Source organism: Henckelia pumila, chromosome 2 (assembly GCF_033568475.1).
Source record: "Henckelia pumila isolate YLH828 chromosome 2, ASM3356847v2, whole genome shotgun sequence".
In the NCBI taxonomy this organism is placed as follows: Eukaryota; Viridiplantae; Streptophyta; class Magnoliopsida; order Lamiales; family Gesneriaceae; genus Henckelia; species Henckelia pumila.
The window spans coordinates 51,779,214-51,802,787 of record NC_133121.1 but is presented as its reverse complement, the minus strand read 5'-3'; the positions used below and the strand labels follow the sequence as shown (position 1 = coordinate 51,802,787).

Here is a 23,574-nt window from a genome sequence, read left to right as displayed (position 1 = left end):
AGGTGTTTGCCTTGAGGCATGATCAAGCTGTGGAGGAGAATGAGAAAGTCATCGCAGGACATTTCTGCTTTATGGTATACCTGCTCTTGTACTTATTGACACTGGTGCATCTCATTCCTTCATTTCTGCACGTTTTGTTAAGAGGCATAAGTTACCATGCATTGCACTAGACATAGTGATGTCTGTTTCTACTCCGACGAGCCAATTTGCTTTGGCTAAGCGTCTAGTGATGGGTTTCCCTTTAGAGTTCGAAGGGAACATTCTGTTAGCGAATCTCATGGTCCTGGCGATGGACGACTTTGATTGCATTCTAGGAATAGATATGTTGACTACCTATCGAGCTTCGGTGGACTACTATCAGAGATTAGTACGCTTTCATCCGGAGGGGAGTGAGAGATGGTTTTTCTATGGTGAGGGTGTTGGAAAACTTGCGAGTTCCCAGACCAATTACGATTGATACCCGGTGCAGCGGAAGTTTAAAAATTTTCTCATGGAACGATTCCATGGTGTGGGTATCAACCATACAACGATTGAATTACGTGTGTGTAAAATTTAAATAACAATTAAATAAATTTTACCTCAAATCTCACAACGAGATTAATGGACACCAACAGAACAATTCTGCTCTTGTTGTCTCTCCCTGGAACCGATGAACGCCTTCAATCAGGTCCACGAACAGAGGTTTAATCCCTCTGATAGATTGCACTAGAAAATCTATCAGAAGTTTTCTGCGAAGAGAATACACGAATTTGATTCGTTATTCCTTACTGCGATTCAAAATCACAGACCGGAATTTTCTCTGACAGAGTGGGAGGGTGATCGGCCGAATTGAGAGAAATAGGGGCTAGGGTTTTCGAAATTTTGTCTCTCAAAATTATGACCTGTTGTGTGTAATTTCTGTACTGAAATAACTTATTTATAATGCAGGCCACTAACACCTTAGGGCCCATTAGTCATAAGCTGGGGCCCGACAAGCAAAGCCCACTCGTTCAGAAATTAATATAAAATTCATCGTGACTCCGATTGATGAAACGATTTCACCAATGTGCACAGAAACCATTTCTGCACGTTTTAAAGTCAAAATAAATTTTCCTGAATCCGAATTCAGTGGTTTCCAAAAATGTCCATCCCTATGTCATTTTAGGAAATCCTACTCCCTTACTCTTATTTAAGAAGTCCAACTCCTTAGTTCATTAAATTTAACTCTTTAAATTTAACTATCTCAACGGGGATTAAAACTCCATTACACTGTGTGACCCTCAATGGTTCAGGGATACAGCTAGCCGTGGGCTCACAACTCCTTGTGACTCGGAACAACACTTTCCGACTTGCCCAACGAATCATGGTAAAGCGCCTAGCAACATCGCCCCATGATTCCCTAGGTATCACTGATAGTGCCTACAAGAACCAGTAGATTTTGGTTAACGTACAGTACGGTCCCTTCATCCAAATATCCCGATCGAATCAACAACCATTGGTATATCGAGAGTCGCTCAAGATTCGATAACTATGCAATGCATCTTGAAGATCAAATTAGTGACATCGCATGTGCTACTAAGAAACCATTTCTTAAATCACATCAAGTACTCTGGCCAGAGATTTGTCACACTAATATCTCCTCAGATCGCATAGGATATCCATACTCGCAAGTATGTGGTGAATCCTTGACAACAATGCATTGACTCCTATATGTGTCGTAACTGTACCCAATCTCGACACCTGATGACCCCCTCAGAGTCGGTAAACGAGTCAAAGCACAGTACTAGCATATAGAGTCTCCATGATGTTTCAAGTCGTAAGGACTAATGGTGTACAACCAAAACCGCGGACTTTATCCACTCGATAAGTGATAACCACTTGGAAAGTCCGGATAGGGTAGTTCGACTATTCATCCTATGAATATCCATTTGCATGCTTCGAACATCTCCATGTTCCCTACCAATGAAACGTGGTACTCCGCATCGCAAATGCTAGTCTCAAACTCGAGCGATCCTTATCCTTATTATCGGACGGCTCAATCGACTAGGAACGGTTTTAGAATATACAGTGACTATAAGATGTATTTCATGATAGACATCTCCATGTTCTACCACATCTTACATACACTATAGTATATTCAAGGTCTTTATCAAAACAACAATAGTATATCACAATATAACAATATGAAGTAATATAAAGTCATTGCCATAAAAGTGTAAATAATATTAAACAAAAGATTGTTTATACAAAGAGTCAACAAAGCCCATAGCCACACAGTTGGCTCACTGGGCACCCACTCTTACAATCTCCCACTTGCCCTATAGCCAACTAGTCATACTACGTAGACCCATTGCTTTGCGATGTTTGTCAAACAATGGTCCTGGCAAAGGCTTAGTAAGTGGATCAGCGATATTGTCTGCAGAGGCCACTCGTTCGACACTGATGTCTCCTCTTTCCACAATCTCCCGGATTATGTGGTATTTCCTCAGTACGTGTTTGGATCTTTGATGAGACCTTGGTTCCTTTGCTTGAGCAACGGCACCCGTGTTGTCGCAGTACACCGGGACTTGACCAACAAATTCAGGAATGACGCCCAACTCTTGGACGAAATTCCTCATCCAAACGGCCTCTTTAGCAGCAGCTGATGCTGCAATGTATTCAGCCTCAGTGGTGGAATCCGCTGTGGTGTCCTGCTTGGAACTCTTCCAAGAGACAGCACCACCATTGAGCATGAACACAAATCCAGAGGTTGACTTCGAGTCATCCACATCACTTTGGAAGCTAGAGTCGGTATAGCCTTCCAGTTTGAGTTCTCGTCCTCCATAAACCATGAACATATTCTTAGTCCTTCGCAAGTACTTAAGAATGTCCTTCACGGCTTTCCAATGCATCTGACCAGGATTAGACTGATATCTGCTCGTGACACTCAGAGCAAATGCTACATCCGGTCTGGTAGATATCATCCCATACATGATACTACCTATAGCTGACGCATATGGTACATGTGTCATATTCTCTATCTCTGCATCAGTCTTGGGACACATAGACTTGGATAGAGAAACTCCATGACACATGGGTAGATGTCCTCTCTTGGACCCATCCATTGAAAAAACCGTTTCAATATGGTATCGATGTAGGTTGATTGAGTGAGTCCTATCATTCTCTTAGATCTATCCCTATAGATCTGTATCCCAAGAATGTAGGATGCCTCACCCAAATCCTTCATCGAAAATCTACCTGATAACCATATCTTTGTTGACTGCAACATCCCTACATCATTCCCAATGAGTAGGATGTCAACATAAAGTACTAAGAATGTCACCGCATCCTTAACTACTTTCTTGTACACGCAAGGTTCCTCCGGGTTCTTGATGAAACCAAAATCTTTTATTGTTTCATCAAATTTCTGGTTCCAACTTCTTGATGCTTGTTTTAGACCATAAATTGATCTCTGAAGCTTGCATACCTTATGCTCGCTTCCCATGGATGTGAACCCCTCAGGCTGCCTCATATAGATTTCTTCCTTAATGTCTCCATTAAGAAAGGCAGTCTTCACATCCATCTGCCATATCTCATAGTCATACCATGCAGCTATGGCAATTAGGATTCTTATGGACTTGAACATTGCGACTGGTGAAAAGGTTTCATCATAGTCAACTCCTTGCCTTTGAGTATAACCTTTCGCCACCAATCGCGCCTTGTAAGTCAATATCTTACCATCAGGCCCAAGCTTTCTTTTGTAGATCCATTTACACCCTATTGGAACAATTCCATCGGGAGGATCCACTAAAGACCAGACTTGGTTAGTATGCATCGAATCCAATTCAGACTGCATAGCTTCAAGCCATAAATTCGAATCCGCATCAGAAATTGCTTCCTTGAAGCTTCTTGGATCACATCCAATGTCGGGTTCATCTTGACCCTCTTCAAGAAGAAGACCATATCGAACTGGAAGTCTAGAAGTCCTCTCGGATCTTCTAGGTACAGGCGTGTCCAGCAATGGTTCCTGAGGTGTGGGATCGTTATTTTGTATTTCGGGTTCTTCTCGAACTTCTTCGAGTTCCATCATCTCGCCTTTCTTATCCAATAAGAACTCCTTCTCCAAGAAGGTGGCATTCCGTGAAACAAACACCTTTGTTTCAGCAGGATAATAGAAATAATATCCGATTGAATTCTTCGGATACCCCACAAAATAACACAAGCTGGATCGACTATCCAACTTATCTCCCACTGTCCGCTTCACGTAAGCAGGACATCCCCAAATCCTCAAGTACGAATACTTAGGAGCTTTGCCATTCCATAACTCGTATGGTGTTTTGTCCACTGCTTTAGTGTGGACGTTGTTCAACAACAATACCGCCGTTTCAAGCGCATAGCCCCAAAACGAAGGTGGAAGCTCAGTGAAGCTCATCATAGATCGAACCATGTCCAACAAAGTTCGATTACGACGCTCCGATACACCATTAAGCTGTGGTGTCATAGGAGGAGTCCACTGAGAGAGAATCCCATTCTCTTTCAGATAGTCCAAAAACTCGGTACTCAAGTATTCTCCACCTCGATCCGATCGAAGTGCTTTAATACTTTTACCTAGCTTGTTTTCTACTTCAGCCTTGAATTCTTTGAACTTTTCAAATGCTTCAGACTTATATTTCATTAAATATAAATACCCATACCTTGAATAATCATCAGTAAAGGTAATGAAGTAGGTGTGGCCATGTTGAGTCCCTACTCTAAATGGACCACAAACATCTGTATGGATCAAATCCAACAGATTTTGACTACGTTCAGGCTTCCCCTTAAAAGGAGATTTAGTCATTTTCCCTTTTAGGCAGGATTCACAAGTAGGTAGAGAGTTAATATCAGACATATCAAACATGCCCTCTCCCACTAGCTTGTTCATCCTCCTTGAGGAAATATGACCTAGTCTAGCGTGCCAAAGGTTTGCCGGGTTTTGACTATCGATTTTCCTTTTGTTTGTTGTCGCCGGTTTGTCAATACAATTTACTGGAACGTCTTTTAGTTTTAAATTGTATAGATCGTTTTCAAGTTGTCCATTTCCAATTAAACATTCATTCTTGTAAATATTGCAAATCCCATTCACAAAATTACAAGAATAACCATCTCTATCAAGCATAGAAATAGAAATAATGTTTTTAATTAAATCTGGCACAAATAAAACATCTCTCAACAATAATTTAAAACCATTCTGCAAAATCAAACAAACATCTCCAATGGCCGTAGCTTCAACTCTGGAACCATTCCCGAGCCTCAGCTGGGTCTCACCCATTCTAAGCCTGCGACTTCTTGTCATCACCTGCAAATCATTGCAAATGTGAGATCCACATCCGGTATCCAATACCCAAGAAGTTGTATTAAGTGACATGTTTATTTCGATATAGAACATACCCTTTGCAGTTCCCAACTGCTCAAGATACTCCTTGCAGTTGCGCTTCCAATGACCCGGCTTCTTGCAGTAATGGCAAACATCCTTGGATTTTCCATCGTTTGAAGCCTTTGTCTTTTGCTTCTTCTCGGGTTCCACTTTCTTGGGTGGGGCAGAACGTTTCTTGCCCTTCATACTTGGCCCCTTCTTAGCAGAAGATGAGGAGCCCACCAAGAAAGCTGGCTTATCCTTCTTAAGTGTGGATTCATATGTAACGAGCATATTGACCATCTCTTCAAGGGTGGCCTCTATCTTGTTCATATTAAAATTTATCACGAATCCATCAAATGAAGAAGGAAGAGATAGAAGCAGCAAGTCCACATTGAGTTCATGCTCCAACACCAAATCAAGGGTCGCTAACTTCTGTATGAGCCAAATCACTCGTACCCCATGATCACGGACCGAAGTCCCTTCACGCATGCGGCACGTCATCAACTCCTTAACAGTAGAGAACCTTTCAGCCCTCGACTGAGCCCCAAAAAGTTCCTTGAGTTGCGTGTGAATGTCAGCAGCATTCACCGTATCCTCAAATCGCCTCTGGAGTTCATCAGACATCGAGGCTTGCATATAGCATTTGGTCTTGATGTCATGGTCACACCATGCATCAAGTTTGGCCAATTCCTCCGGACTTATGTCAGCTGGTGCTTCCTTCGGAGGTGCTTTCTCTAACACGTAGAGCATTTTCTCCGAAGTTAAGACAATCTTCAACTTCCGGAACCATTCCGTATAGTTGGCGCCAGTCAGCTTGTTTTGTTCGAGGATCGAGAATAAAGGATTTCGCGAATTCATTGTATGAAATACTGAAAAGGAAAAACAGACATATATCAATGATTGTTTAACAATTTACTAAGACATAAAATAGGCGAATTTAATTTTATGAATCTCACTCCCACTATTTTAACGATTTCACCACCCTCTAGTGAAAACGGGAAACTTTTTCCTTAGTGAGAACATGGAGTCCAATTGACAAACTTATGGTCCCGAATAATATCAGCCAACCATAATTCTCAAAAGGTAGAGCCCAATTGCTTCCAAAGCAACCCCCATGTATTTACCTCATGTCCAATAAGGGCCCAATAATATGACGCCGTTTAAAGTGACATGTCAAGATGACCCATCAATATTAAGTTGTGATGGACGGTCGCCATGTGGATCCCCCAATAATATGAGCCGATCCCATGGGAGTTCCACCCAACTTACAACATTTGTCGATCCAATGTACAGCTTTCCGACGGACGGGCCCCCCCAATAATATGAGCCGGACCGTATCCGCGGGTAGCATCACATACATTGACCGTTGATGGAAGGTAGGAACATTTAAACAATATTTAAATTTCCTTTATTTATCTTGATATAAATTTTAAATCATATTTAAAATGAGGGATTTTATTTATAAAAATATTTGTCTCATCATATTTAATTTATTGCATGCATTGCCGGATTCACGCAATTTATGTCTAAACATGCATACAATCATAATATCACATATTATATAGGATGATCGATTCCATTTCTAATTGACCCGTGGTTGCCAATCACGGGTCTTAGTCCAATCCTAGGTAATATGCAGTATGCAAATGCAATCCTATTACATATGCTTCCAATTTACATTTCTTCAGTCTTCATTGTCTGCTGGGCCCACCATCTTCAAATCTTGATCTCCCACTAAATCTAATGTATTTACAATAAATAACAATGACAAGTAGGGGATACATTTTTAGGGGGTGGGAACGGGCTATAAACCAAGCCCACTTTTATTACATATGACATTCATATCGGGCCATAAACCAGGCCCATTAATAAAACCAACAACAATAAAGACAAAATGTAAATTCCTAACATACACCTACAAAATTGGTCATGGCAATCGATCATCCTTATCCAATAACATTTAATTCAAAATTAATTTATTGGATAACATGCTGTGGCAATTCAAATTTAAACAAGATAAAATCATATTTTATATATAAAATCACATTTCACATATAAAATCATATTTTATCTCCATATCAAATAAAATCATATTTTATCTATAAAATCCAATTTTACAAATAAAATCATATTTTACTTAATATATCATAAGATCATATCTTATCATCAATTGTACCAAAATAATTGATTTCAAAATTCAATTTACGGATAAAATATTAAAATTTTCCAAAAATTCAAATTTATCCAAAATCAATTTTAAAATTTACGGACTCGAACAATTCGATCCGAAATCTCGTGAACCAATCAAAAACAATTTTTGACCGGACCAAAAATAAAATTTTAAATATTAAAATTAATAAAAATATAATTTTTCCCGCGGGCCGCCCGGGACACTCCCGGGCCGGCCCGCACCCGGGGCGCGGGCCGGGGGCAGCCCGGCTGCCCCCTTAGGGCAGCGCCTGGCGCCGCCCCTGGGTGGCGCCGAGCGCCGCCCCTGGGCGGCGCCGAGCGCTGCCCTGCGCAGCGCCCAGCGCTGCGCTGGGCAGCGCACAGCGCTGCCCTGGGCGGCGCCGTGCGCTGCCCTGGGCGGCGACGGTCGCCGCCTTGGGCGGCGCCGTGCGCCCCCTTTGGGCGGCGCCGTGCGCCGCCCGGGGCAGCAACAATTGCTGCCCCACCGGGCAGCGATCCAATCGCTGCCCGGGTTTTGCCCCGAAAAAAATTTTTTTTTATTTAAAAATATTTATTTTGTACAATTGATTAATTCAATCGATTGATCTGAGCAACCTGGCTCTGATACCACTGTTGGAAAACTTGCGAGTTCCCAGACCAATTACGATTGATACCCGGTGCAGCGGAAGTTTAAAAATTTTCTCATGGAACGATTCCATGGTGTGGGTATCAACCATACAACGATTGAATTACGTGTGTGTAAAATTTAAATAACAATTAAATAAATTTTACCTCAAATCTCGCAACGAGATTAATGGACACCAACAGAACAATTCTGCTCTTGTTGTCTCTCCCTGGAACCGATGAACGCCTTCAATCAGGTCCACGAACAGAGGTTTAATCCCTCTGATAGATTGCACTAGAAAATCTATCAGAAGTTTTCTGCGAAGAGAATACACGAATTTGATTCGTTATTCCTTACTGCGATTCAAAATCACAGACCGGAATTTTCTCTGACAGAGTGGGAGGGTGATCGGCCGAATTGAGAGAAATAGGGGCTAGGGTTTTCGAAATTTTGTCTCTCAAAATTATGACCTGTTGTGTGTAATTTCTGTACTGAAATAACTTATTTATAATGCAGGCCACTAACACCTTAGGGCCCATTAGTCATAAGCTGGGGCCCGACAAGCAAAGCCCACTCGTTCAGAAATTAATATAAAATTCATCGTGACTCCGATTGATGAAACGATTTCACCAATGTGCACAGAAACCATTTCTGCACGTTTTAAAGTCAAAATAAATTTTCCTGAATCCGAATTCAGTGGTTTCCAAAAATGTCCATCCCTATGTCATTTTAGGAAATCCTACTCCCTTACTCTTATTTAAGAAGTCCAACTCCTTAGTTCATTAAATTTAACTCTTTAAATTTAACTATCTCAACGGGGATTAAAACTCCATTACACTGTGTGACCCTCAATGGTTCAGGGATACAGCTAGCCGTGGGCTCACAACTCCTTGTGACTCGGAACAACACTTTCCGACTTGCCCAACGAATCATGGTAAAGCACCTAGCAACATCGCCCCATGATTCCCTAGGTATCACTGATAGTGCCTACAAGAACCAGTAGATTTTGGTTAACGTACAGTACGGTCCCTTCATCCAAATATCCCGATCGAATCAACAACCATTGGTATATCGAGAGTCGCTCAAGATTCGATAACTATGCAATGCATCTTGAAGATCAAATTAGTGACATCGCATGTGCTACTAAGAAACCATTTCTTAAATCACATCAAGTACTCTGGCCAGAGATTTGTCACACTAATATCTCCTCAGATCGCATAGGATATCCATACTCGCAAGTATGTGGTGAATCCTTGACAACAATGCATTGACTCCTATATGTGTCGTAACTGTACCCAATCTCGACACCTGATGACCCCCTCAGAGTCGGTAAACGAGTCAAAGCACAGTACTAGCATATAGAGTCTCCATGATGTTTCAAGTCGTAAGGACTAATGGTGTACAACCAAAACCGCGGACTTTATCCACTCGATAAGTGATAACCACTTGGAAAGTCCGGATAGGGTAGTTCGACTATTCATCCTATGAATATCCATTTGCATGCTTCGAACATCTCCATGTTCCCTACCAATGAAACGTGGTACTCCGCATCGCAAATGCTAGTCTCAAACTCGAGCGATCCTTATCCTTATTATCGGACGGCTCAATCGACTAGGAACGGTTTTAGAATATACAGTGACTATAAGATGTATTTCATGATAGACATCTCCATGTTCTACCACATCTTACATACACTATAGTATATTCAAGGTCTTTATCAAAACAACAATAGTATATCACAATATAACAATATGAAGTAATATAAAGTCATTGCCATAAAAGTGTAAATAATATTAAACAAAAGATTGTTTATACAAAGAGTCAACAAAGCCCATAGCCACACAGTTGGCTCACTGAGCACCCACTCTTACAGAGGGAGCGTGACCCCCGATGCCTTTGGTATCAGCTTTGAGAGCCTGTCGAGCTCTAGAGTCTGGCGGGGAAGGCTACCTTATCTATGCAGTTGATTTGTCCGCTGAGAGTATTGGGATAGAGAGAATTCCTGTTGTGGATGAATTTCCAGATGTATTTCCTAGTGAGATTCCAGGTTTTCCTCCTGCTAGGGAAGTCGAGTTTGGCATAGAGTTGATGCCGGGTACTTCGCCTATTTCTAGAGCACCGTATCGTCTGGCTCCGTCAGAGATGCGTGAGTTGAAGAATCAGCTACATGATATTTTGGACAAGGGATACATTCGTCCTAGTGTATCTCCTTGGGGAGCTCCTGTTCTCTTTGTGAAGAAGAAGGATGGGTCGATGCGGCTGTGCATTGACTATCGGCAGCTGAATCGAGTCACTGTGATGAACAAGTATCCGTTGCCTCGTATTGATGACTTGTTTGATCAACTGCAGGGCACGTCAGTTTACTCCAAGATTGACTTGAGATCTGGGTATTATCAGTTGAGAGTCCGTGATCAGGACGTAGCCAAGACTGCATTCCGTACTCGCTATGGGCATTACGAGTTCCTAGTGATGCCATTTGGTTTGACTAATGCACCGACTATATTCATGGATTTGATAAACCGTGTCTTCAGGTAGTATTTGGACAAGTTTGTCGTGGTCTTCATTGACGACATCTTGGTGTATTCGCGTAATACGGAAGAGCATGTTTCTCACTTGCGATTGGTACTGCAGACTCTTCGGGATGAGCAGTTGTACGCCAAGCTGAGCAAGTGTGAGTTCTGGATGGATCGAGTGGTCTTTCTTGGCCATATCATATCCAGGGAAGGGATTTCTGTTGATCCAAGCAAGATTGAAGCGGTACTTAATTGGTCGCGTCCGACGACAGTTGCTGAGATCCGTAGTTTTCTGGATCTAGCAGGGTATTATCATCGCTTCATTCTGAACTTCTCTCAGTTAGCTCGACCGTTGACGCAGATTACCCACAAGGGTGTGGATTTCGAGTGGTCCTCCGAGTGTGAGGAGAATTTCTGTGAGCTTCGACGGCGGTTGACTTCTGCGCCGGTGTTGGCATTAACGTCTGGATTTGGAGGGTATGTGGTATACACGGATGCTTCTCTTCAGGGGTTAGGTTGTGTCCTGACTCAGAATGGGCATGTGATCGCATACGCTTCTAGACAGCTGAAGCTTCATGAGGACAACTATCCAGTCCATGATTTGGAGTTAGCAGCCATTGTGTTCGCTTTGAAGATCTGGCGTCATTATCTGTATGGCGAGAAATTTGAGATCTTCACCGACCATAAGAGTCTCAAGTATTTGTTCACTCAAGCGGAGTTGAACATGAGGCAGAGACGTTGGATGGACTTGCTTAAAAACTATGATTGCGAGATTAAGTACTATCCGGGAGCTGCTAATCTCACCGCTGATGCTTTGAGTCGCAAGGTGCGACTATCCGCACTTCAGAATTGTTCGATGTCTAGTGCGATAAGTGACTGTTGTACTTCGGGATATACCTTCAAGCATAAGAAAGGTATGCAGAGTATCCAGATGTTTGCGATATTATCTGAGCCAGCTTTGTATTCACGGATCCGAGATGCTCAGATGTCTGATTCGAAGACCCAGCGTTTAGCTCGCCTAGCTAACGAGGGTAGCTCGTCTGGATTTCATTATCAGTCAGATGGCTTTCTGTGTTTGTCTGGTAGGCTTGTGATTCCGCATGATGAAGAGTTGCGAGAGGAGATTTTGTCTCGGGCACATCGCACTAAGTTGAGTATTCATCCTGGGAGCAACAAGATGTACAAGGATCTACGTACTCGTTTCTAGTGGAAGGGAATGAAATGCAGTGTTTATCAGTTTGTTTCGAGATGTTTGGTGTGTCAACAGGTCAAAGCAGAGCACCAACGACCTGGAGGATTGCTTCACAGTCTGCCTATTCCTGAATGGAAATGGGAGTTTATCACAATGGACTTTGTGACCCATTTTCCGGTATCCCCGAGGAACTGTGATGCTATTTGGGTTGTGGTGGACCGACTCACCAAGTCAGCGCATTTCATTGCCTATAGCCTGGAGTACAATGTGGATCGTATGGCTCGGTTGTACATTCAGGAGATCGTTCGACTTCATGGAGTGCCTGTGAGCATTGTCAGCGATCGGGACCCCAGGTTCACTTCTAGATTCTGGGAGAGTGTTCAGCTATCATCCGGAGACTGATGGTCAGTCAGAGCGCACTATCCATACTTTGGAGGATATGCTTAGAGCGTGCGTCATGGATTTTGGTTCAGCCTGGCAGGATCATTTTCCGTTGATCGAGTTTGCGTACAACAACATCTATCATACTAGAATTGGTATGGCACCTTTTGAGGCGTTGTATGGGCGACGTTGTCGTACTCCACTCTTCTGGGAAGAAGTGGGGGAGAGACATGCTGAGGGACCGGATTTTATCCAGCAGGCGATAGACATTGTTGATCAGATCAAGAAACAGATTAAGACTGCACAGGATCGTCAGGCCAGCTATGCTAATATCAAGCGTAGGCCTTTGCAGTTCGATGTCGGGGAGAAAGTGTTTCTGAGAGTGTCACCTTTCCGCAAGATTCTCATATTTGGCCTTAAGGGCAAGTTGTCTCCAAGGTTTATCGGTCCGTTTGAGATCGTGGAGAGCATTGGCGATTTGGCTTATCGACTAGCTTTACCACCGCATCTATCCAGTATTCACGACGTGTTCCACGTATCTCTGTTGTGACGGTATGTGGCGGATGAATCTCATATTCTGCAGCGGTCTGAGGTTCAGGTGAACAAGGATTTGACTTATGTTGAGAAACCTATTCGTATCCTGGATTATAAGGATAAGGTTTTGCGGAACAAAGTCATTCCTTTGGTTTTAGTTCAGTGGCAGCACTGAGGCACTGAGAAAGCTATTTGGGAGATTGAGGAAAGGATGCGTGAAGACCATCCTGAGTTGTTTTGATTTCATTCTCAAGTTGTATTCAATTGCAAACTCTGTAAACGTTTGATTTGAATAAAGAATGTTTTTGATTTCTGTATTGCATTCAGTACTTAAGATCTGATTTCGAGGACGAAATATCTTAAGTGGGGGAGAATGTAGTAGCCCGTAACCAAAATCAGTAATTGAGGGATTAATCATAATTACTTGGGTAGAGTTCGGAAGCTCTTAAGGCGAGTTTGGAAGTTCCGAACAGGATCGGAAGCTCCGATCGATATTACGTCATGCATGACGTGTGGCAGGATCGGAAGCTCCGATCACCCCTATCAGGAGTCAACAAGTGATATTTTGACATGTGGCAGATCAGGATCTTCGGAAGCTCCGATGGCAGGATCGGACGTTCCGATCGAGGTTCGGACGTTCCGATCGAGGTTCGGACGTTTCGATCGAGGTTCGGACGTTCCGATCAAGGATCGGAAGCTCCGATCGTTGTCTATAAATAGAAGGCCGAGGCTTCACTTTCATTTGCGAATTCCGAGTTTTCCTTTCCATTCTAGTCCTTTTCGAGTAGTTCTAGCCTTCCTAGGCTTGACCCGGTGGTCGGCGAGGCGTTCGGTAGTCGTAGCGGGGTTGTGCCCAAGTTCTGGAGGCATCGGCATCAAAGGGCTAACGACGGACGAAGGTATACCTTTTGCTTCCTATAAATATTTAGGAGTATGCAATAGCTTAGTTAAGGCTTTTAGAGCGCTTTAATGATAGTAGTATCATTTGGAAGTGTAGAGAAGACTATAGGCGTGGACCTAGAGTTGGTAGAGCTTGCACTGATTTGAGGTACGGAAGTACTGTTCGAGATATCCTGACTGAGTATGCATGTATTATGTGAGTGCATGATTTATATGCCATGATATTATGCTGCATTCATTTGCATCTTGCTGTATCTCTTTCGAGATGTCTGTTAGTAGGGTTGTACCCTATCCTGTTAGTGGATGGACTTCCATCGATTTGGGTCTGGCGTATCCACGGTTATCTCGGTATGAGAGCCACCTCCTGAAGTGACGGCACAGCGTGCTACATACCAGGGCCCGGTCTGTCTCTGTTATCTGATCCTTGACCTCGAGTTTATAGGGAGTTCACTTTGCATGCATGTATACCATACTCTCATACTGAGCATTTTATACTCACGTCTCGTACTCTGTATTTCTGGACACCCTATTCCATGGGGCAGGTTTGCGATTGGACAAGGAGGGTGGATCCAGGAGGGGCTAGTCAGTGGTTGGCCAGCTGGAGCTTCGTCTAGGTTTTATTACTGTTGTTTGGGTTGATACAGCTATTCGATTTGGTTGTATATTATTTGGATAAATTACAGATTTCTTTACTTGGGATTGTATAATGTTTATGGTTTCCGCAGTTTTATTCTGATATCTGTTTAATTAAATTAATTGCATGCCTAAGTTCTGTTAGTAGGTGATCCAGATAAGGGACACTACAAGTATCAAGAATTATTCTGAATTGATTGATATGCTTGTGTATGAGATTTTTATATTGGACATCTTAGGATTTCATTATACAAACGAAAGCTAAATTAGAATTCAAATCCGTAATTGTTTGAAACCTCTAATTTGCGAAGCAACTGCGTGTGATATTTTCTGCTGTTGAATTTATTATTTCGTAGGGATAATAATTGACTAGGCTAAATACAACTGCTGATGTTTGTGTTGTCTAGCTTTATCAGTTTTACTAGTTTGAATGCTACCGTGGATTTAAATCTGATCGCTGGTATTGGGTTAGTTTATGGGGTAAGGGTTAACTTAGACTGCTGTTGTTTAGTTAACTAAAATTAAGGTGAAACAGGAATTAAATTTCTGATGATGAATATTTGATAGGATTAATTATTTTTAGATGATCAATGATTAAATGAATAATATCAAGGGTGTAGTCGACCGATATCAAGTCTCGTTATTTATTGATCTTTCTTATTTTAATTCTTGCTTAGTAGTTTTTTTTAAATCCAAAAAATCCCCCTTTTATTTATTTCCAGTATTTTTAAGAACACAAATAAATTTCACTTTCCTCGTGGGAACTATCCCTACTCTCGCTACTATATGTTTATTTAGTTAATCTGAGTTGGGTTAATTTGGGCGCGACACGACTAAGCGCTACCAAATTTTAGCGCCGTTGCCGGGGAAAGGCGTTTAATTTATTTGTGTTTTTGTTTTTGTTTCTTTGTTTTTTATTATTATTCCTCCTAGTGCTACTCTGGTTTTTTTGTCCGTGCAGGTGAATCTTCGGAATTAGAAGAATTTCCATACGACCCAGGGATAGAAAGAATTTTGCTTAGGCGAAGGGGGATTCTTGCGGTGTAATACTTTGAGATGTCAAATCAACAAGTATTCCCAAGTTTTATCCAACAACATGGAGAGCCATTCTATGCAGCATGGGGGAGATTCAAGGATTTGGCAACCATCTTCCGGTATCGTGATTTTTCTAACTATTCTTTCCTAACATAATTTCTTGGTGGTTTGGATGGAGTGACAAGAAGATGGGTAATTGATGGAGCTTTCACAGCCCGTGTTTCAATATTTTGCCGAGATGATGATACCATGAGACACCTGTTAGATGATATGGCAGAGTTTGACTATTACTGGTATTCACAGTCTCAATACCCAGATTTTACAGACCAACCATTTGAGCTTCAAAAGGAGGAGGGAAGTTGTTCGCAGTTGATCTTACATCCGATATCATGAGCAAGCTTGTGGCATCGACTGTGGAATCTATAGAAGATCTAAAAAAGTCTAGATGCGACCTTGCGGAGTAAATAGAGAATATGAACAGATCATTCCTCCATGAACACCAAGAACAAGAGGTGAAGCAAGATACTCAAGAAGTGACCAACCCAATTTGGCTCGATGATGATGATTCAGAGAACAGGATTGGGAGTGCAAATCAATTCCTGCTGAAGATTTAGAGGTGCTTGTGTGACGTCCCGTATTTTAAAACATTTATTTAAAAAAGTTGCGGAAAAAGAGTGAGGAAATTTTTCTAAACTTTTTAAACTATGATGGGAGTGCATCGCTCTAGTAAATCAACAAATTCATTATATGAAACACGGATGCAACCCTACATTTAAGTCCATCTAAATTACGGCACGTCAAAACCTGCTACTAATATTTTAAGAGGATAGGGGAAAGTGAGTTCAATTAATTAACTATGTATATAAAATACATTTGAAAGACGAAACATTTGAGATCCTCAAAACTCATCTTTAAAAGACTGACAATGAAAATAATTAAACCATTACATTTAAATATCGTACATAAAATATTATAACAACATAACATAAATAAACTTAGATAAATATTTTCTCTTTAAATATATCAGAGTTTTTGAACTATTGTGTCATGCAATTTCTTCTCCTCTTGGACTCTTCAGCCGTGCTACTAAAGCTTTTTAAATCAAAACTGCTAAACCATCTGCACCATTCAAGTATAGTGAGTCTAAAGGACTCAGCAAGATTAAAATAAGCATATTGATATCATTATAGCTTCAAAATACTTTAAACATAAAATGACTTGAACATACATAACATGATACCTTGAAGTTGAAGAATTTTAACGTAAACATCATGGAACTTTAAACTTAAAATCTTAAACATGAACTTCAAAACTTTTAAAAGATGCAAGGAACTTAAACATGAACATCAACTCACTTAACTTTAAATCTTGAAAATAGAATTCATGCATATTCTCAAAACTTTACCATTTTATTCTTAAATAAACATTTGCACTTAACATCTAATAAATAAAATCATGCAACTTGGACAACATCAAACCGTGAACATAAACCATGAACATAACATAAAAACTTATCGTTTTGGGGTGATGAATTATGTGAAATTGTGGCAACCATCATAATGGGCACATTCATCTTTTCTTGTTGATTAACGCATATGGCACTAAGCCTCATAGCATTCATTCTTTCATTTTCGGAGGCTCCTCCGGAGCTCATCCCGGAGGAACTAACCCGTAAATTGAGCCATATTTGGAAAGGTCCCTCCGGAGCCCAAACCGGAGTACCAGTCCCGTATTACCACCACAAAGACACATAAAACATCAAAATATTTTCAAGCATCAACATATCATATATTCATGCTTCATCATAACATTATTCATTCATGCTTTATCATCTTTCATTTCATCATAACTTTCATCTTTCATCATATCATTTCATTCATTATGAAGCATCATTATTTCATCGTAACTTCCTTCATAACTTTCATTCATGAACATAAAACTTTACTCGATAACTTCATGCATGTCATAAATGATAAAAATCATACTTTCATATTGAACATAGGTTTCATGAATGAAACATAGACATGTACATGCATCACATAATGTAATCGATCCACGTAAGTCGTTCTTTTCGTTCTTGACTTAAAACTTGAAACTTTTTGCATAGAAACTCTTAAATATACTTTAGAAGCCTTTAAAGATCATAACCATGAATTTAGGACCCTAAAATCAAAACTTAAGAAAATTAATTCGAGGCTACAGTGCTCCAGCGCGTAAAGAAAAGCGCTGGGGCGCTATACTTGCGCATTGACAGTTCTGCTGCACTGCAGTTGCTATGCATTCACACTGATATTTCGAGTTCTTGAGCCCAGAATTTGGAAAAGTGATAAACAGGAAAGTTGTAGCTCTTACTCTTGGCTTTATAATTCGGAAAATCTCACTTCAATTGGAGTTTTTAGTAAAAAGTTATACTCATTCTCCCGAGCTGTGTCACTTCCGGAATTTCAAAATATTCGACACACTTCGGGGCATATTTGACCAATCTTCAAAAATGATTTTGACAAAACTCAAAACACAAAAGTTGTAGATAAATAAGTTATTTTTCAAATATAATTAGCCTCATATCATTTGAATAAGTACACTAATATTTCTCTTTAAAATCGTAATGAATGTCGCTAATCCGAGACAATCGAGCACATGCAACATTTCAATGCTTTAACTAAAACTAACTCAATACTTCAAAATATGATATTTTCTATTACTATAGCTATATAATTTAATTAAAACATATCTTTGAAGCTCTGGAACTCATCAAAACTTTAAAATAAACATGTATCTCTTGAATCAAACTCAATAACTTGACAAGAACGACTTATGCTTCACGATTTCGTACCGTCACATAACATGCTCTTCAAACCATTAAAATATAAAAACATCATGCTCTTGAAATTCTTGAAAATCATACATACATATCTCAACATACATCTTTTCATATCAAAATAAAAATATTTTGAATGGTGGTTTCAAAACCATAAAAATTTGTACTTGCCTTTGATCTTTAAAGAACAAGATTAACTTGGACCTTGGTAGAGATCTAACCATACTCAAATGTTATGGAGACATGCTAAAGAGGTAACCAAAGGAAGATGAAATCCAAGAGGTTGTTAAGCTGTTCCTAAGATCAAAATAACACTTTTATATGGTGAGAATACAACAAGAATAAAAAAACAAAATATAAGAAGAAAGGGAATAGAAAATCTGTGCAGAAATGTCTTACAAGATGGCTTCGATCTAGGCTGAAACATCCACCAAAAATAAAGATTCATAGCTCAAATCAAAGTTACGGATGTAAGGAAGATAACCCTTCAAACAGAATGAAGTTTGGACACTGTATGAATGAGATATGATAAAAATATAGCCGCTGTGCAGACGTAGGCGAGCTTGAATGAAATTTGGAGTTTGGAAGATGAAGGAAGAAGATGAAGGAAATTGTTGGGATTCTTGAAGCTTGGAGGAAAGATTACGGGAAGCTCTTGCACTTAAGTTTCAGAAATGGAGAATGAAAAAGAAGAAGATACGTATGGAAGGGAATAGAATGAGATAATAGGTGGGGGAGGAGACAAGGGACAAGGTATTAATTGGGATAGGGTATGGGAGATAATGATAAGGGGCGGTGGTTGGAAATACTACATCAAACGTAGTCTGTTCAACGCACCTCAAACTCGACTAATAAGATTTTCTCCTCTCGATGATTAAAATAAAATCATAACAATATTATACTCAAAATACTCGTAAAATCATTTCCCACGATCTCGTGCATAGGCTAGACTTGTATCCTCAGTCCAGAATCAATTCTAATAAAATCATTTAATACAACAAATAAACATATATTTTAATACCTGAAACATAAAGTTTTAAATCATTTACACAACACATAATATTTAATTGAGAATAAACTTTAAATCTTAAATAATAAAATACAATAACTTAAAATTCAGTTAAAATTCTTGAAATAAATAATGAATAGATTTATGGATTTTCCGAATATTACAATCTACCCTCCTTAAAAGAATTTCGTCCTCGAAATTCGACTTATCAATCTCTAAAAACATTTGTTTTTCTCAAGTTAATCCATACAATCCCACATTTACATTTCAATTTCCCAAATTCATTGTCTCATAAATCATACATCCGCTGCGCACTCTGATAAACAAAATATTACATCATTCTTATTTGCAATCCTTAGTCTTATCGGATCAAAATATATCTGTTCAAATCGGCTACAAATCTTATTTACGACTTAGTTCTGATTACCAAAATCCACAATATCTTCAGACACGTGATTTTTACTCAAACTCTAGCTAAAGGTCAAAGAAAACGGTAACAAAACGACTTGTTTTCTTCTTCTTTTGCCCTATAAATATGATCACAAAACAAATTTCAATCACTCTCAACTTACTCTTTCGCACACAAGGTATTTCTCCAAGATCTCAAAGAAGAAGAAGATGGCATTTTTAATGTTATTCATTGAAACCATCATGATTATCTTTCTCATGTATCTTGTATTTACCGATGAATATCCACCCCAACTTTTTTATTTGTTCTTACAAATGCTTGTACTCCTTGTTCTTCCATTATATTGTATTGTCGTAATAATAGAGCTTAATTAAACCCAATAAAATTCTCAAATTCATCTGCTAAAACTTAGCATTCAAAGTATTAATTTCGAAAATAAGCTTGTTCCAACAAACTTAACCTTGTAAATTTCACATGCAACAAATTTTCGTCTCAAAGCTTAATCCAAAATCATTCTTCTTAAAATCCAAAGCAATAAAAATCGAGAACACTCCTCATCAACTAGTATATCCTATACAACAAGGGTTCTCAATCAAAAATCTAATTATCATCTTACATTCCTCATGGTGCAAGTATAACATCCAACGAAAAATAATCTTATCTGTAATGCCCAAAGAAGGAATTTTTCATCAATAAATCATGTTCCCTCACGAAATCTTTTATTCCAACAATAGTATACAAAGTATAGCACATTCAAATCTAAAAATGATCACTTAATTTATCCAAACAAGATATTACTAATAACCCAATTTAGAGAGTAACATTAATCTAAATTCATGTCTTTGAACAATGATCATTATTTCCTCAAGATTCTCTCAATCAAGTAAAGTTCGTCATGATCACAAATCCAAAATCCATTCAACACATGAAAAATTTTCTTCTGAAAATCACACCCGATTATAACTGTAAGAGAAAACACAATTAAAAATTTCAAACATTGAACTTACAGTCATGGAAGCAGGAGCATTCGAGTCCTTGGCGAAATTGCATGCACAAACTATCTCCCAGAGCCAGTTGCTCTGATACCAACTATGACGTCCCGTATTTTAAAACATTTATTTAAAAAAGTTGCGGAAAAAGAGTGAGGAAATTTTTCTAAACTTTTTAAACTATGATGGGAGTGCATCGCTCTAGTAAATCAACAAATTCATTATATGAAACACGGATGAAACCCTACATTTAAGTCCATCTAAATTACGGCACGTCAAAACCTGCTACTAATATTTTAAGAGGATAGGGGAAAGTGAGTTCAATTAATTAACTATGTATATAAAATACATTTGAAAGACGAAACATTTGAGATCCTCAAAACTCATCTTTAAAAGACTGACAATGAAAATAATTAAACCATTACATTTAAACATCGTACATAAAATATTATAACAACATAACATAAATAAACTTAGATAAATATTTTCTCTTTAAATATATCAGAGCTTTTCAACTATTGTGTCATGCAATGTCTTCGCCTCTTGGACTCTTCAGCCGTGCTACCAAAGCTTTTTAAATCAAAACTGCTAAACCATCTGCACCATTCAAGTATAGTGAGTCTAAATGACTCAGCAAGATTAAAATAAGCATATTGATATCATTATTCAAAATACTTTAAACATAAAATGACTTGAACATACATAACATGATACCTTGAAGTTGAAGAATTTTAACGTAAACATCATGGAACTTTAAACTTAAAATCTTAAACATGAACTTCAAAACATTTAAAAGATGCAAGGAACTTAAACATGAACATCAACTCACTTAACTTTAAATCTTGAAAATAGAATTCATGCATATTCTCAAAACTTTACCATTTTATTCTTAAATAAACATTTGCACTTAACATCTAATAAATAAAATTATGCAACTTGGACAACATCAAACCGTGAACATAAACCATTAACATAACATAAAAACTTATCGTTTTGGGGTGATGAATTATGTGAAATTGTGGCAACCATCATAATGGGCACATTCATCTTTTCTTGTTGATCAACGCATATGGCACTAAGCCTCATAGCATTCATTCTTTCATTTTCGAAGGCTCCTCCGGAGCTCATCCCGGAGGACCTAACCCGTACATTGAGCCATATTTGAAAAGGTCCCTCCGGAGCCCAAACCGGAGTACCAGTCCCGTATTGCCACCACAAAGACACATAAAACATCAAAATATTTTCATGCATCAACATATCATATATTCATGCTTCATCATAACATTATTCATTCATGCTTTATCATCTTTCATTTCATCATAACTTTCATCTTTCATCATATCATTTCATTCATTATGAAGCATCATTATTTCATCGTAACTTCCTTCATAACTTTCATTCATGAACATAAAACTTTACTCGATAACTTCATGCATTTCATAAATGATAAAAATCATACTTTCATATTGAACATAGGTTTCATAAATGAAACATAGACATGTACATGCATCACATAACGTAATCGATCCGCGTAAGTCGTTCTTTTCGTTCTTGACTTAAAACTTGAAAATTTTTGCATAGAAACTCTTAAATATACTTTAGAAGCCTTTAAAGATCATAACCATGAATTTAGGACCTAAAATCAAAACTTAAGAAAATTAATTCGAGGCTACAGCGCTCCAGCGCGTAAAGAAAAGCGTTGGGGCGCTATACTTGCGCATTGACAGTTCTGCTGCACTGCAGTTGCTATGCATTCACACTGATATTTCGAGTTCTTGAGCCCAGAATTTGGAAAAGTGATAAACAGGAAAGTTGTAGCTCTTACGCTTGGCTTTCTAATTTAGAAAACCTCACTTCAATTGGAGTTTTCAGTAAAAGGTTATACTCATTCTCCCGAGCTGTGTCACTGCCGGAATTTCAAAATATTCGACACACTTCGGGGCATTTTTGACCAATCTTCAAAAATGATTTTGACAAAACTCAAAACACGAAAGTTGTAGATAAATAAGTTATTTTTCAAATATAATTAGCCTCATATCATTTGAATAAGTACACTAATATTTATCTTTAAAATTGTAATGAGTGTCGCTAATCCGAGACAATCGAGCACATGAAACATTTCAATGCTTTAACTAAAACTAACTCAATACTTCAAAATATGATATTTTCTATTACTATAGCTATATAATTTAATTAAAAAATATCTTTGAAGCTCTGGAACTCATCAAAACTTTAAAATAAACATGTATCTCTTGAATCAAACTCAATAACTTGACAAGAACGACTTATACTTCACGATTTCGTACCATCACATAACATGCTCTTCAAACCATTAAAATATAAAAACATCATGCTCTTGAAATTCTTGAAAATCATACACACATATCTCAACATACATCTTTTTATATCAAAATAAATATGTTTTGAATGGTGGTTTCAAAACCTTAAAATTTTGTACTTTCCTTTGATCTTTGAAGAACAAGATTAACATGGACCTTTGTAGAGATCTAACCATACTCAAATGTTATCGAGACATGCTAAAGAGGTAACCAAAGGAAGATGAAATCCAAGAGGTTGTTAAGTTGTTCCTAAGATCAAAATAACACTTTTATATGGTGAGAATACACCAAGAATAAAAAAAAACAAAATATAAGAAGAAAGGGAATAGAAAATCTGTGCAGAAATGTCTTACAAGATGGCTTCGATCTAGGCTGAAACATCCACCAAAAATAAAGATTCATAGCTCAAATCGAAGGTACGGAAGTAAGGAAGATAACCCTTCAAACGGAATGAATTTTGGACACTGTATGAATGAGATATGATAAAAATACATCCGCTGTGCAGAGGTAGGCGAGCTTGAATGAAATTTGGAGTTTGGAAGATGAAGGAAGAAGATGAAGGAAATTGTTGGGATTCTTGAAGCTTGGAGGAAAGATTACGGGAAGCTCTTGCACTTAAGTTTCAGAAATGGAGAATATAAAAGAAGATGATACATATGGAAGGGAATAGAATGA

The 23,574-nt window shown here is 38.8% G+C and overlaps 1 non-coding gene across 1 annotated transcript; it reads right to left on the bottom strand.

Annotated features, from left to right (window-relative positions):
* Positions 1-15,361: 15,361 nt before the first annotated feature.
* On the bottom strand, positions 15,362-15,466 carry LOC140885962 (small nucleolar RNA R71). Its single transcript, XR_012151373.1, has one exon. It is a non-coding gene; the product is annotated as a small nucleolar RNA R71 (small nucleolar RNA).
* Positions 15,467-23,574: the final 8,108 nt, after the last annotated feature.